This window comes from Pelodiscus sinensis, chromosome 5, assembly GCF_049634645.1.
Source record: "Pelodiscus sinensis isolate JC-2024 chromosome 5, ASM4963464v1, whole genome shotgun sequence".
Classification (NCBI taxonomy): domain Eukaryota; kingdom Metazoa; phylum Chordata; order Testudines; family Trionychidae; genus Pelodiscus; species Pelodiscus sinensis.
In genome coordinates, this window is record NC_134715.1 from 19355042 (window position 1) to 19374849 (window position 19808).

At 42.4% G+C, this 19808-nt stretch overlaps 1 long non-coding RNA gene across 1 annotated transcript in view; it reads right to left on the reverse strand.

Annotated features, from left to right (window-relative positions):
• Window positions 1-498: 498 nt before the first annotated feature.
• The window catches only part of LOC142829537 (uncharacterized), a 37001-nt gene continuing 17691 nt past the window's right edge, over window positions 499-19808 (reverse strand). Inside the window, exons 2-3 of the long non-coding RNA XR_012904028.1 lie at window positions 2145-2188; window positions 499-2040 (exon numbers count right to left, since the gene is read on the reverse strand). This is a non-coding gene — a long non-coding RNA (uncharacterized LOC142829537). The remainder of the gene's footprint in view (window positions 2041-2144; window positions 2189-19808) is intronic.

The following is a 19808-nucleotide window of genomic DNA, read 5'->3' on the forward strand; positions in this document are numbered from 1 at the left end:
GCCCAGCAGACCAGGCTTTTCTTGCCTACCCCTGGGATAGAGCAGCTGGGGGCTGCCAGGTTGGTCCCGCAGCGCCGCTCCGGACCAACCCGGCAGCACCCCAGCTGCTCTGCCCCAGGCGTCCTGATTCAACCACTGCTGGTCAGTTTCAGAAGCGGCTGAATCAGGACGCCTGGGGCAGAGCAGCTGGGGTGCTGCTGGGTTGCTCCAGTAGAGCCGAGGAGCCGCGCTACCGGAGCAACCCAGCAGCACCCCAGCTGCTCTGCCCCAAGCGTCCCCAAGTCAGCCGCTGCTGAAACTGACCAGGGGACGACTACAGGAAGCCCGAGGCAGAGTTGCTTTGCCCCGGGCTTCCTGGAATCAGCCGCTGATCAGTTTCAGCAGCAGCTGACTTGGGGACGCCTGGGTTTCTTAAGTTGAATCTGTATGTAAGTCAGAACTGGCATCCAGATTCAGCCGCTGTTGAAACTGATCAGTTTCAGCAGCGGCTGACGCCAGTTCCGACTTACATACAGATTCAACTTAAGAACAAACCTACAGTCCCTATCTTGTATGTAACCCGGGGACTGCCTGTAGTGTGCTCCAACAGGGAATGCCAGCAAGATTCACAGTAACTTTTTTCCACAAGATGCTATGTACAGATAAGCCACTATCATGGCTTCGAGTTCAGCGCTTTGACTGTGTTTGGCAACTAAACAATACAAAATGTGAAGTTTACAGCTCAAGAAGGCAGATAGGGAGAGATTTAAGGGTGTGAACAGACCATATTGCTCTTTGAATGTACTTACAGAGCAGTGATTGGTCAACAAGGACACAAGAGACCATTAAGTGTAGAAGGAAGTGAAGCACAACGTATGTGAGTATCCATATGGAGGGCTGGTTTCACCACACTGCCCTGCTGGCTCCATCTCCTCCTTAGTTGCACTGCTCCTACGTAGCACTGCCATTGTCTGGCTACTTGTGCTGCTGCCCAGTAGCAGTCATGAGTGGGACCTGGTAGGAATTAATTGTTCATGGGAGTTTCAGGGAGGTCATCAAGACATGATTATGCACAGAGAGGTTCTTCTGGACTCTGTCTGCTTCTCTGTCATCCTTTTCCCTTTCTGAACTCCAGCAGATGAGGCCAAGATGGCAGGCCAGGGGCTCAGCTCCTTTCATGCTCAAGAGGTTCATAGGATTCAATTCTTCTTCTGCGAGCAGAGGAGATAATGCTGCCTAATATCCCTTTTCATCTTCAAATGCTTTAAAACATTAATAGATCTGGCACAGATTAGCACCTCCTCATTGAATAGCTTTAACTGTTTTAAAGTTCCTCATGCCTGCAAATCAGATAATGATCTGTCTAGAGAGGCTTTCAAAAGTTGGCCTTCCTCTACTCTCACAAATGTCTGTGCAAAACCCTACAATTATTGGTGGCTTCAAAATGAGAGGCTTAGTTGAGGGTCTGCAAGTAGGGTCTCCAGACCTATGTTGACACTTGGCTGAAGTAAGTGACAAAAAGGATGGATTTTTCTAGTAAATTGTTGCTGTGAGGTAGGTCAGGAGACAATCAGTTATAATCCTGTCATTGAAAGGGAAAAAAAAGAGAAACTGCTGCATTTCCTGTGGTGGCTTCTTAGGTCACTTGGGGAACATATATTGGAGCATGTGATCACACCCCAGGAAATCAATAAAAGGCTACCTGTTACAGATGTATAGTGGGGCAGGGACATACTAGCTTCCGCTTTGGTGAGTGTCAGGCCAAGTGTGATAGCATTGTATTCTGTTGATGCTGAATTGCCGCGTCACCACTGTCATGGCCATCTTGCTGACTTCTGGTCACAGCCTTATACATGTCTGAAATGGATTCAGAGTCAATGAAGTGGGAGGCAAAGGGTGAAGGAGCATCATGGGGCTAGTACTGTGAATAAGCTTGGTGGGAGGGTTTTATGGGGGGTTGTTTTTCATTTTTTAAAATGCCCACCCATTTTTCATTAATGGGCCTGCTTCTTCAGCATAGTGACAGCATGTTCTTCTAGTCGCCTTAGGACACAAGGACACCTAGGTGTAACCATAAAGAACAAGAAGTAGTGAGCTTTTGGAGCAGCAAGTGTGTGAAACAGAATGATTGATAGTCATACATGTTTAAATTACTTCTTCAGCACCTCTGTTGTCTGGTTCAGGCTGTCATTCATCTTCGATCTTGCTGCTAAAAGAGATGGACCAGAGTGTTAAAAGAAATATGTGAGAAGAGAAATTGCGGGTGGGGGGTTTCATTTCAATCTTTCACATTCACTAGTTCACAAGAAAACTGGCAACTCCTGCGTGCTTTAGAAATACAGCAAACAGAAGCAAGGAGCAGCTGAAACCCCAAAGTCATTTTTTCTAGTAAATGCTCTTTTAAGGGTGGATCTCTGGAAACATAAATAAATGCCATGTCAAAATAGAGTAGCTTTCCCATGGAGTCACTATAAGCCTCTTATTTAGCCGCTTTATTCATGTGTGAAGAAGGAAGCCATTGCCCTAAGATAAGGTGACCAGACGTCCTCCTTTGAGGAGGACAGTCCTCCTTTTGAGGGGCTTGTCCTCCCCAATAATTATGTCCTCCTTTTGTCCTCCTTTGAAAAAAAAATGTTGCTTCTTGTCCTACTTTGCCAAAAAAAATATCCTGCTGTTTTTTTAAAGTATCATTATACTGCAATTGAACCCGTTAAAAGGCTTAATATACAGAAAAAGTACACTTAGAGGGTATTTATGAAATGTTATTGTTTATTTTGAGCCATTTTAATTTAATGTCAATATGATTTTTTTTTTAGTTGACATTGACACAAATACTTATTTTGGCAGTGTAGATCGCAAAGGCGATAAAAATGTTTGTAAGAAAATGATGCATTTACTCAGGAAAATGACTATTGGAATCAGTTGCAATGCCCATATTGTATCTAATGCCATCAATGCAGCATCAAGCTTAATGTCCATTGATGTTGAAGTTGTGATACCTCAAATTTATTTACATTTTGAACGATTCACTGTAAGAGTTACATCATTAAAAATTTTTTGCAGAGAAGCCTCAGTTGACTATAAAAAACTGTTGGGATATTCGAAAACAAGATGGTTAGCTTTAATGCCAGCCATTGAACGAGTGCTGCAATTGTTCGAGCTTTTAAAATAATATTTTCTAAGTTTGGAAAAATGTCCACTGATCTTGAAAAACTTTTTAAAGAATGAATCTGCTGAAGTAACTCTGTATTTTGTTCACTATCAAGCAACTTTGTTCCAGTCAGTTATAAAAACTATTGAAAAAGAGCATATAACTTCTACAGAAGTGAGATTGTATATTAAACAATTAAAGGAGCAACTTCAATCACATCTTGAGTCCAACTTCCTTCCATTGGTTGTAATTACTAATTTAAACAAATTTCAAGAGAGCAATCCGGGAATGAAGAAGGAATTTATGAGGGAGGCAATGAGCTTTTATAAAAATGCTCTTGAATATCTAAAAAATTGGACTAAGCATGACAAACCAGTGAACGTGTTTGATTGGATTCTGCTGCATGAAGAAATTCAAGGGAATAAAATCCTTGAAACAGTTTTATTTGTTAAAGAAAAATTTAGGATCACAATAAATTACAATTTATTGTTCGAAGAATTAACAATATAATAAGACAATGAACGGACTGAATGCAAAATTGATAAGAAATGGATTGAGAGTCTTAATTTCTTAAAAGTGACAAATATTGATGTATTTAATGTTATATGATGGTTTTTGTTAAGTCTGTTTGTCTTATAAGACAACTAATATCGTGATCATTTATTTATATTATTATTTATATACATATACAAGTATGGTGTGGGGTTTTTGTTTTTGTTTTTGTTTTTGTTTTGTCAACTCCATGTCCTCCTTGCACATTTTTGAATTCTGGTCACCTTACCTAAGAGCATCTGAGCAGCCAGTGTTACTCAGAACTGAGAGATGGAAGACCCATAGGTCAATATTCAAAATCAGCATCCTATGTAGCACTGGGGGGGGGGGGGGGGGGGGGAGGGGCCGGAGAGAAAAACAACATAATTTTTTTCCCGTGCTGACTGTTACAATTTTAATTTTTTAAAATGTTCCCAAGTTTCTTTTTTCTTTTTTTTATAATGAGTATGATAAAAGGACTAATTGATACACTGCCCCCCCCCCCAAACAAAATGCTAGCTGTCAACTTGTCAGCATTAGTCTTCTGTTGGCATAGCTGTATCTACATTTTTTTTCCTGGCACAGCCATGTTGGCTAGGAGGTGTGATTTTTCTCCTCCTCCCCCCCCCTCCCCTTCCGTTCCCCTGCACACACCAGGCATAGCTATAACAATAAAGTTTTGTATTATAGACCAGGTCTCAGTTTGTTGCACATTTGATGTGGAAGTCAAACATCAAGCCCTTGTGTGCAGTATCTTGTGTGTGTGTGTGGTCACTTTAGCTAGAACTGTACTTCATATTATCTGAGTTGCCAACCCAGTGTCAAGGCTAGTCTGTAAATACTCAGTCTCCTCTTCACTTATGGTTGTGGAGAGCTGTTGAAATATGCTGCGAGAAGGGTTCATGAATCAGGCATAGGTTGGGCCACTATGTTGCTGTGCCAGTTGTGTGCTTCTATTGAAATGTGTTAGTAGATTTATACTTGCCATGTGACCTCCTGCATATGCTTCAGGTAGAAGTCCAGCAACAGAGTGAAGGCTATGCAGTCTATTGCACCCAATGAGGCATGTATGATTACAGGCCATATGGTGCATATGTCTGCATTAAGGATTTCCTGGCCCTTAGTGTACAAGCTGTGGAGACAAGAATGGCTGAATTGTAGGTGCTAAGGGAGACAGTGGTACATAGATGAGGCTTTCTAGGACACACAAGAACAGTTACTCCGGGTCTGCCAGCCTCTGTGCCGTTGAAGAGGATGAAAGTCACAAGGAAGGAGAATATTCATCTAGAGCAGAGGGAAACATTATCTAGTTGGGACCCTCCTTCCAAGATGTCACATTATCCTCTTGCTGAGAATATCTCAGGTGGGGCAGGGAGGAAAACTCCAGTTCTTAGGAAGATAGTAATAGGTAATAGTTATGGGGGATTTGCTCATTAGAAAATGGATAGCTGGGTTTGCAATTACAGGAAAACTGGGTTTCCAAATTTAGGCTGCTAGATAGGAGATTGAAGTTCAGTAACTCTATGGTTACATTTTCTGGAATGTCTTGTATGCAGGATAGTGATAGAAATGTAGCCGTGTTAGTCTGGGGTAGTTGAAGCAAAATGCAGGACAATGTAGCACTTTAAAGACTAACAAGATGGTTTATTAGATGATGAGCTTTCGTGGGCCAGACCCACTGCAGGGCTAGTTAGACAGAACTGCAGGGTCTCAATGCATGGACAAGAAAATGGTATAAGAAGGAGGTCTTGAGACTTATTGGGAACTGGGGAAATTTTTGGGAAAGAGGAAACCTATACAGGAGGGATGGGCTCCATCTATTCCAAAATGGAACCAGTTTGCGGTTGGAGAGCAGTTCTTAAATAGGCGTGTTGTGAGCAAGACACAAGAAATTTCACGAGGCATAAGGGAGCAGTTGACAAAGCCGTTCCCTGTCGACCAATCCGCATCTTGACTGCCAAGCTGTGCCGACGATCTGCTGAGCTGGCACAGCGTGGCGGCCAGTTTTATTTTAATGAAGCCAGGGATATTTAAATCCTGGCTTCATTGACTATCTCGAGTAGTCTAATTTACATGCCTCTGGAGACAGGGAATGCAGTCTAGACATACCCATAATGACCAGTTTTCAGAATGCAGAGAGGTAGATAGCAGTGTCCCACAAAGGCCTGTACTGGGAGCTAGTTTATAAAATCATGAGTAGAGTGGAGAAAGTAAATAGAGAAAAGTTACTTAATCCTTCTCATAATCCAAGAACTAGAGGTCATCCAAAGAAATTAATAGGAAGTAGGTTTAAAACAAAGGAACGTATTTTTCATACAATGCACAGTCAACCTATGGAACTCCTTGCCAGAGGCTGTTGTGAAGATGAAGACTATAATAGAGTTCCAAAAAAGAAATAGATATATGAATGGAAGAGAATGGCTATTAGCCAGGATGGGCAGAGATGGCATCTCTAGCCTCTGTTTGCCAGAAGCTGGAAATGGGCAACAGGGGATGGATCACCTGTTCTTTTCATTCCCTGGCACCTGATATTGACCACTGTTGGCAGACAGGATAATGGGCTAGATGAAGGAATCTGATATGAACTGAAAATGCCTTATTCTGCAGGCCTCTGACAATGCTTAATAAGGTCAAAAGAGACACTTGCAGTATATATATTCAGAACTAAAAAAGGGAAAAGAAAAGGTGTTCCAAGGGTTAGCTTAAACAATAAAATTTTGCTGGAATAGCTACATTTGGTAGGAGTGTGGAAAAAATTCTCTCACCTCTTGCTGATATAACTATGCCATCAAAACTCTGGTGTTAATGGAACAATATCCACAGAATGCTTTTAGTCAGTGTAGCTAATGTTTGTGGAGGTGGTTTAGATATGACAACTTGAACTCCTGTCAGCTTACACCATATCTTTGCTATGTGGCCTTTGCCCAGCAAAGCATTTGTAATATAGACACACCCTCACTTCCTATTCTTCCTCCTTTTGGGTTAGTTTCATATTCTCCTACTGTACTTTACAATTGTTTTCAGATGACTTTATGCTAAAACTTAGTATAATATGAGTTCGTCTGGATACTTTCCACTTAAAATAAATATTATGCTGCTATTCTTTTCTTTTTCCCTGTGTGATGGAGCTAGTGCCTGAGGAGAAAGTTAAAGACCTTACACATTATTTCACTCTGTATTCCTGCTTCTACACATGGTTTGACTTGATCCAAACATCTGAAAGCATAAACAATGATGGAAGCATATTGATTTTTGGAACTTTTTTCCAGACAACCAATAGATTCCACTCCTGAATTCCCACCACGAATCACTGGTATTTTAATACTATGGATCTTTGCATGATTTGTTCTAGTTTCTATTTTCTAATAGATCAGGGTTCTTTATTTCAGGACAAAAGAGTATGGCCACATACTTATTGCATTATTTTTTGCTACTACTGAGCTTCTGCTTTATGCCTGTTGCTGGAAATACTCAATGTACATTAATTTTAGCTGTTTTTTTTTTTTCAAAATAGCAAACGGGAAGAGTTAATTTATTCTCATCATGTAGCCACAATCATAAGCCTGTTTCCCTTACTGATCTTTGGTTGTGGTTGTCTCTGCTCTTCTGCTTTTCTTCCCAGTACATTTATTAGCTTTACATAATGTAACGTCACAAAGCTTCTGGTACAACAGAGTGCTTCATCAGCCTTTCATAGATGAAAATCCTGAGGTACAAAGGGCAAAACTTTCAATGCTGGGTGCCTAAACCCACTGTTTGCCTACTCTTCTCTCTTAGGGTATGTCTAAGCTGCTGCTGGAGGTGTGATTGCAGCACATGTAGATATATGTGAGCTAGCTTTAATCTGAACAGCATGACTACAAATCGCAATGAAGGACTTCAGGACAGGTTAGCCATTCAAGTACGTATCTATAGTCCCAAAAAGCCTTGTACAGTTCATGCTGCTGCTGAAGCTCTGCTACTGCTGGCAATCAAAACAGCTAGATTAAAGTTAACTTAGTTATTGCTTGCATATACTGAAGTCACGCACCTCATCACAGCACTATAGGGGTATGTCTATGCTGCACACTTATTTCAAAATAAGCTATTCTGGAAGAAATACTCTGAAATAGCTTATTTTGAAATAGCAGGTCTACACTACAGTGAAGCCTCAAAATTAGTCTGAGGCAGGCTTCCCTGATGTGGATGCACTACCTCGATTTAGAGCCCCAGGAGGCACTGGGGAGTAATTACTTTGAATGGTCCTGGGGAGGAGCTATTTCAAAATAGCAATAGTGTGGATGCTCCATTGCTGCTATTCCAAAATTGCTATTTTGGAATAGGCGTAATTCCTCAGAAGTCAGGTTTACCAAAGTCAGAATAAGCCGTCCATTCTTTCAACTTTATTTCAAAATAACAGAATTCCTGTGTAGACGCTCGCACTGTTATTCTGGAATAATGCTGCTGTGTAGTTGCACCCTAGGGGAAAAAGAGAAGTAGTTCTTCTGAAAATCATTATAGTCACTAGCCATGCTAACTGAGATGAAGTTTTAGTAACTTCCATGATAACATTTAATGAAGAGTGTGAAGGGAATATTTTGGGGAAACTTTTGATTGTAGGGTGGGACTGCCTTGCCAGATATGAAATGAATGTTAAACCAAGTTAGATATTTTCATGCAGTCTCCACCAACGCATTCTGAATCACTCATGATTCCCGTGAGATTTAATGTACATGACTTCAAATCTATTTCAGGCTCATAGGTTGGACAAGCTGTTTGCTGGGAAACTGGCAAAGCTTGTACTGTGTGCATTTTGTTTGTGGCGCCAGCGGTTCTTAACTCTCTGACCCTCGTTTTGCACTGATTGTGTGTGTGTGTGTATGTGTGGTATGCATGTGTGTAAGGCTCCATTGATTTCAGTAGTTATTCCTGAGCTACACCATGGTAAGAGCAAAGACTTTTCCTGTAAGCTGTCACTCTGGCAACTTCCCTTTCTGTCTACACTTCGAAAACCCTGAAATTAAGAATGCAAAGTGATGGTAAAATCCACAGGCTTTCAGACAGCCTGGAAGATCCGCAAGCCACATGGAAAAAAAAAAGAGAGGGAGGAAGCATGTTGTCATGTCTAGAACAAGGAGCTCTAACTTGGGGCTACTCCCATATCTGCTACTGAGTGATTGTGGGCAAGTCAGTGCAATTCGTTGTTGAATCATTTTCCTCAGCTGTAAAACTGAGATAATACTTATCTCCTGCAGGCTTATGGGACAGATTGTGCTTTACAGACACAGCTGATCGTTGGTGGTGAAGAGTGACTGTGCCAGGGGAACGAAAGACGGGAACATAATGCCCTTTAGTTCCACTTTTTCTGCTATCTCTGTTCTACTCCAAATCCTTTCCGTTCTTTCCCACTCTTTAATGTTTAGGATGACTCTTTCTTGCATTTCAATAGTGACCTACATTTGATGTGTGCAGCACAGATGAAGAATGTTTTGTATTGTTACATTCCTTTTCTCTTGGAAACCAATTCTGTTATCCCAGTAGAAGGAGTAAAAATATCTCCTGACAGAGCCATAGAGGGATTTTTCAACCAACAGTTTGTTATTGTTCCAAAGAGACCTAACTTGCCATGGACGCTTTCAAGTTTTGACACTGGAAATGATGAGCCAGTTCCTCTACCACTGCTCCAAATTTTGTGCCACAGAAACAGTGAATAGGGGCAATCTCTATGTAGGGAATCCAGAGGCAGGGGTGGAGGGCACAGCTAGCTCTGGCACCTACTCTGGTCCACTGTAAGCATACGGGGCATTTTGAGACAGGAAAGCGAATTGCCAAAGCTCATTGCCTTTCACCAGTTCTGGGCCATCAGAAATGGCTTCTGGGGGGGGGGGGGGGGGACCATCCTGTGGTGTAAGTTAGAGAGGTTCTACGGCTGCTCAAACTTGGCTATGAATTCCCAGGGATGTGTGCTATCTAAATCAGCCTTCAGAAGCACAGGGTACAGCTCCTGTGAAAAATAAAACTGATTATAATTTGGCGAAATACTAAGTGTTGTCAATGAGGCTTCTTTTTAGCAGTAACATCTGAATTTAGAATGCACTGTGCACTCTTTCCTGTTAAAAGAGTTTACTGTGCATTTTTATGAAAGCCAGGAAAGCTTTCAGAAATCCTTGTTCCAGACAGCATAGCCAAGAATTCAAGTTATCCAGTAAAAATCATGCCCGGACTATGTTTGTTTTTAAGTGCTTCTATTTCATACACATGCTTTCTGTCTCACTCTATAATATGTTTAAAGGTCTAATTTTTGAAAACCTTTTTAAAATACAAAGACAGGAATTTCTTCTTGTAAAATCACTTTCTTTATCCTTCAGGTTTCTGTCCACCTCTTTCTATTTCCAGTCCACCTCTCTCTACTAATTCTCCCTTTTGTTAGACTGACCATGTGTTTCCTCAAAATCAGGAATATCCATTTCAGGAGCTGTACCTGCTAGTTTTTCAGCTTTGGGGTGAAGGAAAAGTTATGGACAGGGATGTGTGGTGAAGGTGTATGTGGGTGGGGGGAGAAGGCTGTGCAGGAGGGGACAAAAGAGCAGACCAGCCCTTGCCTTCTGGGGCGGCATGACTAGAAAAGCTCCCCGTTGCTTCATGACATAGTGAGGCAGCGCCACAGTGAAGCAGAAATGTTGATGTAAGATGCTAGGGACCAGGTTCCTCTTCATTCCACCCAGCCTTAGAGGGAGAGCTCTTGCCCATATACTTATACCTGTTCAAGTCTAGATTGCTAAGCTGAGGTCAAGACACAGGCATCTCAGTAGGTTAACCTCAGTAAAGGGGACTGTCCTGTCCATAGGATGATGTAAGTGGCTACTGAAGGCCTCTCAAAGCATAGATCCCAGGGTGGCCACTTCAGAACATCCTATGGACAGGACAGTTCTACTCAGGGCTAGGCACAGTACAGAAGTATCAGTCTCTGCTTCTCATTTAATTCCCAGCTTACTGTGCCTATCCACTTCTTTTGGGAGCAAATAATAATCTTTGTTCAGTACTCTAGTAAACAAAACATCTCTCCAGTCAGGGATGTTTTTTCTTTAAGTAGCCATAATGGTAAATGTTGTGAACGAATAAATCCCCATCATTTATATTAATGCATCACAATAGCCAAAGGCTCTTTTTATCCTAAATTAAGTTTCTGTTGGTGTCAGAAGGAAAAGCATGAGATTTCCATGACTTGTTGGCACCCATAGTACACAATCCTCAACTCTCTTGGGCATTTGAATTCTAGGCTAGAACAAAATTCACAACCTTCTGACTGGCCTAGAACTTCAGGCCATGCTTATAACAGGAGCGGGTCTTTGATGTTGTTAGTAGAAAAAAAATGAAGTGTATTCATTGCTTCTCATAGGAACCATGCTAGGGGTGAGATTTCCTGTGGCTGGCTGGCACCAATCTTCAGTAAGACTAATCGGAGCCTGAGAAAGAGTCTTTCAGAAGGAACTAGGGCAAGGAATCTTCCAAAAGATAACTGATCAAAGTTATGATTCAGTCACTTGAATAGGAGAGCCTTGTAGAAGTTTAAAAACAGACCTTAGCAGTTCTCATTCAGTCTTTGTGAGAGAACATCAGGACTGCAGACCCATACCAATAGTAATGTAACTGCCACTGAGGAGTCATAGTATTTCACTCACCTTTATTGTCTGGTTTAATTTTTATCATCAAAGATTACAGAATAAAATAAAACTAAGAAAATCATTAAAAAATAAAGTGAAAATTGTGCAGGAAATTACAACACCAAAGAAATAAAACATCAGAAAAGGAAGTGGCAGTACTTGCAAGATAGGATAAGAATATTTAATTTTCAGAGGTTACAATGGGCAAATTAAAAATGAATTCCTTGACTCTAGCATGTCATTAGTGAATGCTTTGGACTCCAGGATAATAAATTGGAAATTGTCCCACTATTAGTCCTTTTAAGATAAGCATTGGACCTTTAATTGGTCTGCAGAGCAAATGAAAGGCATCAAAGCACTAGGATGGTGTGCTGCTAGGTTTTGTGGCTATTTCTTAACTTACAAACCTTTTTAATGTGCTATTTCACTGCACCTTACACTCACTTTTCCTGTATTCCATTTCATTTCCCAGCATAAATGATTGTCATGTAAGTCTCTGATGCATGTGTCATCAGTTGACTCCTAGAATCTTCTCACAAGAACCTTCAAAAACCCAGAGCAGCTCCTATTCCAGTTGTAAGGAAAGGCTACTAAGACCAATATGTCTGCCCTTGACAGTTTGTTTTCATCTCACTTTCCTGCTTTTTTTCAATAACTCAGTCCTCTTTCTCCAGAAACCAATCTCTTTGTACCTATCATTTTCAGTAACTCTTTTCTACCCTTAGCGTTTAGAAGCAGGTATAACTCAATTTCTAGTGACCTTTGATAAGTAGCATCTAAGTGTCTTTGTTCCCCAATTTTTTAATCCTTTGCCATTGCCATCTCCTTCTGTGATTCAATCATCAATACTGTCATGAATTAATATGGTGGGCTTGACTCTGAAACCTGTCTTGCTGCAAAAACCTGTAAAAATGTAGATTGTCCTCGGTGAAACATTGCACACACAGACATTAGCACAGCTGCATTAGCCAATATTATTCACATCTTTATCTTCTCTAATCTTGACTAATGTAATTCCCTCCCCTTATGGTTCTAATTTTCCAAACTTCAATTTGTCCAAAAGAGGCTGACTTGTATCTCCACCCATTCCTGAAAATAACACTGCATACAAATCCTCTGAAATGGTCACTAGCTTCTTATCCATTTTGGAAATTGTTCTTTAGACCCACAGAAATCCAGGGCAAAACTCTCAGGGTATGTCTACACTACCCCGCTAGTTCGAACTAGCGGGGTAATGTATGCATACCGCACTTGCTAATGAAGCCCGGGATTTGAATTTCCCGGGCTTCATTAGCATAAGCGGGGAGCCGCCATTTTTAAATCCCCGCTGCTTCGAACCCCGTGTAGCGCGGCTACACGGGGCTCGAACTAGGTAGTTCGGACTAGGGTCCTATTCCGAACTACCGGTACTCCTCGTGAAACGAGGTGTACCGGTAGTTCGGAATAGGCACCCTAGTCCGAACTACCTAGTTCGAGCCCCGTGTAGCCGCGCTACACGGGGTTCGAAGCAGCGGGGATTTAAAAATGGCGGCTCCCCGCTTATGCTAATGAAGCCCGGGAAATTCAAATCCCGGGCTTCATTAGCAAGTGCGGTATGCATACATTACCCCGCTAGTTCGAACTAGCGGGGTAGTGTAGACATACCCTAAGAGAAAAGTAACATAGCTAGTAATGTGCTTACAAAATGCATTGATATTTAACTCATTTCTTGATAACAAAAGGTGTGGTGATTGAACTATGTAAATTACTTTAACATAACATATTTTATTGGAAATAAGTTTTCTTTTATCGTATTACTTTAATATGAAATTAACAAAGGGTATGTCTACACTACAGCACTAATTCGAACTAACTTAATTCGAATTAGTTAATTCGAACTAAGCTAATTTGAACTAGTGCATCTAGACCTAAAAACTAGTTCGAATTAGTGTTTTGCTAATTCGAACTAGCATGTCCACATTAAGTGGACCCTGAACCGACGTTAAGAATGGCTGGAAGCAGTGCCGGCAGGGCATCAGATTAGGACTTAGAGCGTGGAGCTGCTGTCTCCGGCTAGCCGAGGGCTGTGCTTAAAGGGTCCTGACCCCCACCCCGGACAGACAGTTCTCAGGGGTTCCCCGCTCACTTGTATAACTTGATGAGGGACAGTAAAGCAGTCCTGGCTTGGAGTGCCCTGAATGCCCACACTTGGCACATCACAGCACTCGACCATCAGCCCGGCTGCACTTGCCGCAGGATACTATTTGGGGAGGGGTCAATCGGGGGCTGCAGGAGAGCTTCCACCCCGAGGAGCCCACACAGCCACCCCAGTCCTCCCCATCGGGGGCTCGTACCCCATTCCTCCCTCACCTCCTTCCACTTACCCCTCCCTAGCCCCCCTTCCTCATGTACAAAATAAAGGACACTTGTGTTCAAAAATAGAAACTCTCTTTATTGAACAAAACTCGGGGAGACTGGGAAAAGGAGGTGGGAGAGGGGAAGAGAGAGGGTGGGAGAGGGGAGGGTAACTAATATGATCAGGGGTTTGGAACAGGTCCCATATGAAGAGAGGCTAAAGAGACTGGGACTTTTCAGCTTAGAAAAGAGGAGACTGAGGGGGGATATGATAGAGGTCTATAAAAGCACGAGTGGTGTGGAGAGGGTGCATAAAGAAAAGTTCTTCATTAGTTCCCATAATAGAAGGACTAGAGGACACCAAATGAAGTTAATAGGTAGCAGGCTTCAAACTAATAACAGAAAGTTGTTCTTCACAAAACAAATAGTCAACCTGTGGAAATCCTTGCTGCAGGAGGCTGTGAAGGCTAGAACTATAACAGGATTTAAAGAATCATAGAATCATAGAATAATAGGACTGGAAGGGACCTCGAGAGGTCATCGAGTCCAGCCCCCCGCCCTCAAGGCAGGATCAAGCTCCGTCTACACCATCCCTGACAGATGTCTATCTAACCTGTTCTTAAATATCTCCAGAGAGGGAGATTCCACCACCTCCCTTGGCAATTTATTCCAATATTTGACCACCCTGACAGTTAGGAATTTTTTCCTAATGTCCAATCTCAACCTCCCCTGCTGCACTTTAAGCCCATTACTCCTTGTCCTGTCCTCAGAAACCAAGAGGAACAAATTTTCGCCTTCCTCCTTGTGACACCCTTTTAGATATTTGAAAACCGCTATCATGTCCCCCCTTAATCTTCTTTTTTCCAAACTAAACAAGCCCAGTTCATGAACCCTGGCTTCATAGGTCATGTTCTCTAAACCTTTAATCATTCTTGTCACTCTTCTCTGTACCCTTTCCAATTTCTCCACATCTTTCTTGAAATGTGGTGCCCAGAACTGGACACAGTACTCCAGCTGAGGCCTAACTAGTGCAGAGTAGAGCGGCAGAATGACTTCACGAGTTTTGCTTACAACACACCTGTTGATACAACCTAGAATCATATTTGCTTTTTTTACAACAGCATCACACTGTTGACTCATATTCAACTTGTGGTCCACTATGACCCCTAGATCCCTTTCCGCCATGCTCCTTCCTAGACAGTCGCTTCCCATCTTGTATGTATGGAACTGATTGTTCCTTCCTAAGTGGAGCACTTTGCATTTCTCTTTATTAAACCTCATCCTGTTTACCTCTGACCATTTCTCTAACTTGCTAAGGTCATTTTGAATTATGTCCCTATCCTCCAAAGAAGTTGCAACCCCACCCAGTTTGGTATCATCTGCAAACTTAATAAGCGTACTCTCTATCCCAATATCTACATCATTGATGAAGATATTGAATAGTACGGGTCCCAAAACAGACCCTTGCGGAACTCCACTTGTTATCCCTTTCCAGCAGGATTTAGCACCGTTAACAACAACTCTCTGACTATGGTTATCCAGCCAATTATGCACCCACCTTATTGTGGCCCTATCTAAGTTATATTTGCCTAGTTTATCAATAAGAATATCATGCGAGACCGTATCAAATGCCTTACTAAAGTCTAGGTATATGACATCCACCGTTTCTCCCTTATCCACAAGGCTCGTTATCTTATCAAAGAAAGCTATCAGATTAGTTTGGCATGACTTGTTCTTCACAAACCCATGCTGGCTATTCCCTATCACTTTATTACCTTCCAAGTGTTTGCATACGATTTCCTTAATTACCTGCTCCATTATCTTCCCTGGGACAGACGTTAAACTGACCGGTCTGTAGTTTCCTGGGTTGTTCTTATTCCCCTTTTTATAGATGGGCACAATATTTGCCCTTTTCCAGTCTTCTGGAATCTCCCCTGTCTGCCATGATTTTTCAAAGATCATAGCTAAAGGCTCAGATACCTCCTCTATCAGCTCCTTGAGTATCCTGGGATGCATTTCATCAGGACCTGGTGACTTGCTGACATCTAACTTTCCTAAGAGAAGTTAGATAAATTCATGGAGGCTGGGTCCATGGAGTGGTATTAGCCAGGGGATAGAAATTGTGTCCCTGGCCTCTGTTTTGGAAGGCTAGAGATAGATGGCACGAGACAAATGGCTTGGTCACTGTCTTCGGTCCAACCCCTCCGGGGTAGCTGGTGTTGGCCACTGTCGGCAGACAGGCTACTGGGCTAGATGGACCTTTGGTCTGACCCAGTACGGCCATTGTAAGCTCAGGGCTCAGGGTTGGGGGTCTCACTGGACCACCATGATTTTCATGCAAACCTGCTCCTGGGTGGCCAGGCTGGCAGCTATCCTGCCCTAGACAGCCGCTTTCCTGTGCCTAGTGCGGAGGTCATGGATGAGGTCCACGATGTCCACACTATACCAGGAGGGCGCCCGCCTCTTGCGACCCCGGGCAGGCTCCTGGGAGCTGCCAGCCTGGTCCCGGGAAGAGGCAGAGGGCTGGGTGGCAGCGGGCGGGTGGCTGGCTTGTGCTGTGCCAGGTGCAGGGTCTGCTGGCTGGGTGCTGGCAGGCTTGCACCTGGCACGGGCACCGTAGCCAGACCGTGCCCCTTTACGGGCTCCGGGGCTGGGAGGGGGGCAGAAGAGTTTCCCTGGTGGTGCCCAGAGTGGCCACCAGGGAAAGCTGGGGAGGGGTAGCCTCCCATTAGTTCGAATTAAGTGGCTACACAGCCCTTAATTCGAACTACTTAATTCGAACTAGGTGTTAGCCCTCATAGAACGAGGTTTACCTAGTTCGAATTAAGCGCTCCGCTAGTTCGAATTAAGTTCGAACTAGCGGTTTGCCTGTGTAGCGCCTATCAAAGTTAATTCGAACAAACGTCTGTTAGTTCGAATTAACTTTGTAGTGTAGACATACCCATAGCTAGTGCTGTTCTTACAAAACGCATTCCCTAGTGGACAACAGATGAACTACTTACTTTCTCTCTGGCTACGAACTATCTCGTAGTTGCAGTTTGACACGCTTAACAGAAGAGTCCAGCAAATGCCTACGCTCAGGTGCTACTAAAAGCTAATTATCAGTGGGCCCAACTGGGGCTCTGGAGGAACTGGGGGAACCAATTTTGAGATATAACCAATCCAGTTATTTAAGTTAGGAAATTGGTAGTATTCGTTCAAAATTTTGTGTTTCTAGCTCTTATTGTTTTGGAGATCTTTCGGGACAGACAACTTTGCAAAATATTTATAAGAAGATAGTGCATCAGGAAAGAGAGATCCTAATCTGTGGAACACGTTTGCCTCTCATATCTTCTGTTTCACAGTATGATCTCAGTCCTGCCCTTTTATACCTCACTTATTTACTGTAAATGGAAAGGCCCTCAATTCTACATTTAGCACAAACTTTTCATCCTCTTCCATATCTGCTTTTCAAACTTGCTTTTCAAAGTTCAAAGGATGTCAGTCTTGGTTGTTTCTAGCCCTTGCACCAAGTACTTGGTGAATTTTATCTGTTCAAGGACACCTGTATCAAATATTCCAATTATTCTTAGAAGAGGATCAATCTTTATATCTAGTATTATTTATAAAAATTCTATGTACAGAGGTGATATTTACAATTCACCACAAGCTTGGTGTGCATGTCAAGCAGTGATATTTTAGGGCACAACTACACTACAGCATTATTTCGAAATAACTCATGTTATTTTGAGATAACAAGGTGAATGTCCACACAGCAAGCTTGTTATTTCGAAATAACAGGCTTCTTATTCTGAAATAGTGAACTCTCATTTCATAAGTGCAGTTGGGAGGTAGGGGAATTGCCAGCATGCATCTTCTGGAACATGGTGGAGTCCCGAAAGATGTGGGCATTGTGTGCCTTCCCCAACCACCCGACATTAATGTCAGTGAACCAGTCCCAGTGGTCCATGAGGGCCTGCAGGACCATGGAACATACCCCTATTGATATAGTCTGAGGTCCGGTGGTTGGGGGCCCAGATGGGGATGTGGGTGCCATCAAAGGTCCCCTGACACAGTTGGGGAAGCCTATGGCAGTAAAGCCAGTGATGATGGAGTCCACCTCACCCAGGGTGGTGATCCTGTGCAGCAGGATGGCATTGATGGCCCTCACCACCTGTAAAAACATAGGGTTGCCAGAGGACTGTGGTGCAGAGGCTTCCCATTTCAGGCTGGTTGTCGGCCTCAAGCAGTGCCATGAGCGCAGCCTGCACAAACTGTGCCAGGAAGTGCAGCATGAGGTTTAAGAGCCAGTGATTGCTCTGCAGCAAGTGAAAGTGCTGTGTCATCTGCAAGGGTAACCAGAGCACTTGGTGTGGTGTTTGCGGTCCCTCAGGGAGGTAGGCAAAAGGGAGCTCCTATAAGCAAGAGCCTCAGGCAGCAGCTACAGGAAGTGACTGCTGTCCTGATGCCCTGCCTGGAGTGCTTCTGGGGGGTTTAAAATGCGATTCAGACTCCAATGAGTTGTGGCCATGCTATTTCTATATAGATCTGCACTATTTCAATGGGGATTTGTAGCATGGACACATTATTTCAAAATAGTTGTTTCGGGAGTTATTTTGAAATAACACCATAGTGTAGATATATCCCAAGTTCATATTTAGCATGAGTGCAAAAACTGCACGTTTTTTCTAAAACTTAGATTAAGTAGATTCAGCATCACGGATCTTATTTCCTTTTCTGTGCACCCTAACCCCCATATTTTATTTCTCTAGACCTCTTCCTTCTCTTTCTCTTACATCTTTCTTTGTTTGCATCATCTGAAGTAGCCTTCCTTTGCCTAACATATGTTTCTCAAGACTCATCTCTTCTTCTGAGCTGCTCCTCAGTAAATCTAGTCCACTTTTTAGCCAGTTTCACTACAGTCTGGCCTTTGTGCACTCTTACCCTTGTACAGTGTAATGGTATAATAATAATGTAACCATTTGTCATTTTCTATATATGTACATAAACAGAATGCAATTACCCATGGAACATTCTGAGGCCATTTTATTTGAAGCAGCTACAAAAAAGTAAACTTTGTTATGCATTTTCACATTTTCCAGCAGGCCATTGCTTTGAGTGGCAGCCTGAAAGATGTTGGCATGCTAAAGCATTTTGTAGCATAAAGGAACTTTTTGTTCCTAAAACATCAACATCATTTAGCAAGGTGTCTGTGTCACCTTCTTGATCATGAGCTGTGTACTATCTGGATAACAATAAATATACCCTTTGCAGCCTTTTACAGAAAACTAGTAATATAACCTCCTCTGCTTCCATGTAGTAGCCTCAAAGCCTTGTTCATCATTTGCTCTGTGCCTCATATGGTCACTTGCAGCACTTCTAAATGCATGTAAAATGCTAGCCGACTAGTGCAGTAGCATTTTACTTTTATTGTACACTATATAAATGACTCCATAACATGAAAGCTAATGGAGAATTGGGCCTTTGGCCTACATACTACCTCAGACCAAGAATCAAAATCCTGGGTCCATATAGGAAGATAATTTTATCAGAAACCATAGCTGATGCAAATTACATTTGCCAATACTTCTAAAAATTCTTTCCAAGCTAACACATTCTTCCATAAACCTAGGAGATAATCAGATAACACAGTTCATAGCCATTTTATTCCTGACCTCAATCAAAGTATGAGGCTCTGCTGAAAGCCACGGCTGTGTTTGCAGACTGTGTTCCAGAAAGTTTGTGCTCCTGATGTAATGTTACTTTTTTAACCCTCATTGCTTCATTCAGTCTTTTTAATTTAGCCAGAGATAATCTAGATTTCCAAATCCATGTAATCAAGTTTAATGCTAAGAAAGGTCAGTAGTGGAGTGATGTATCTTATGCCTTATCCTTAACTAATGAAATTAATCTACCCGAACGACCTACATGAAAGTCATCTGATAATTTTTTCACAATATCCAAAATGTTTATGCACTGAGCTAAAGCTGCTGCTTAACAGTCTTCCATTTTAAAACAAATGGAAAAGAAGAGCAATGTAAAACAACTCCAGGGCACCCCCCTGTGAAAATAAGTCCCCTCTAAAAGAGTAATTCTCAACCAGGGATCCAGGAACAAGGAATTAACTTCAGTTCTGATCTCCCTTTGCCTGGTATTATTCCTTTGAGCTACTTTTAGTCTAGGTAAATTGG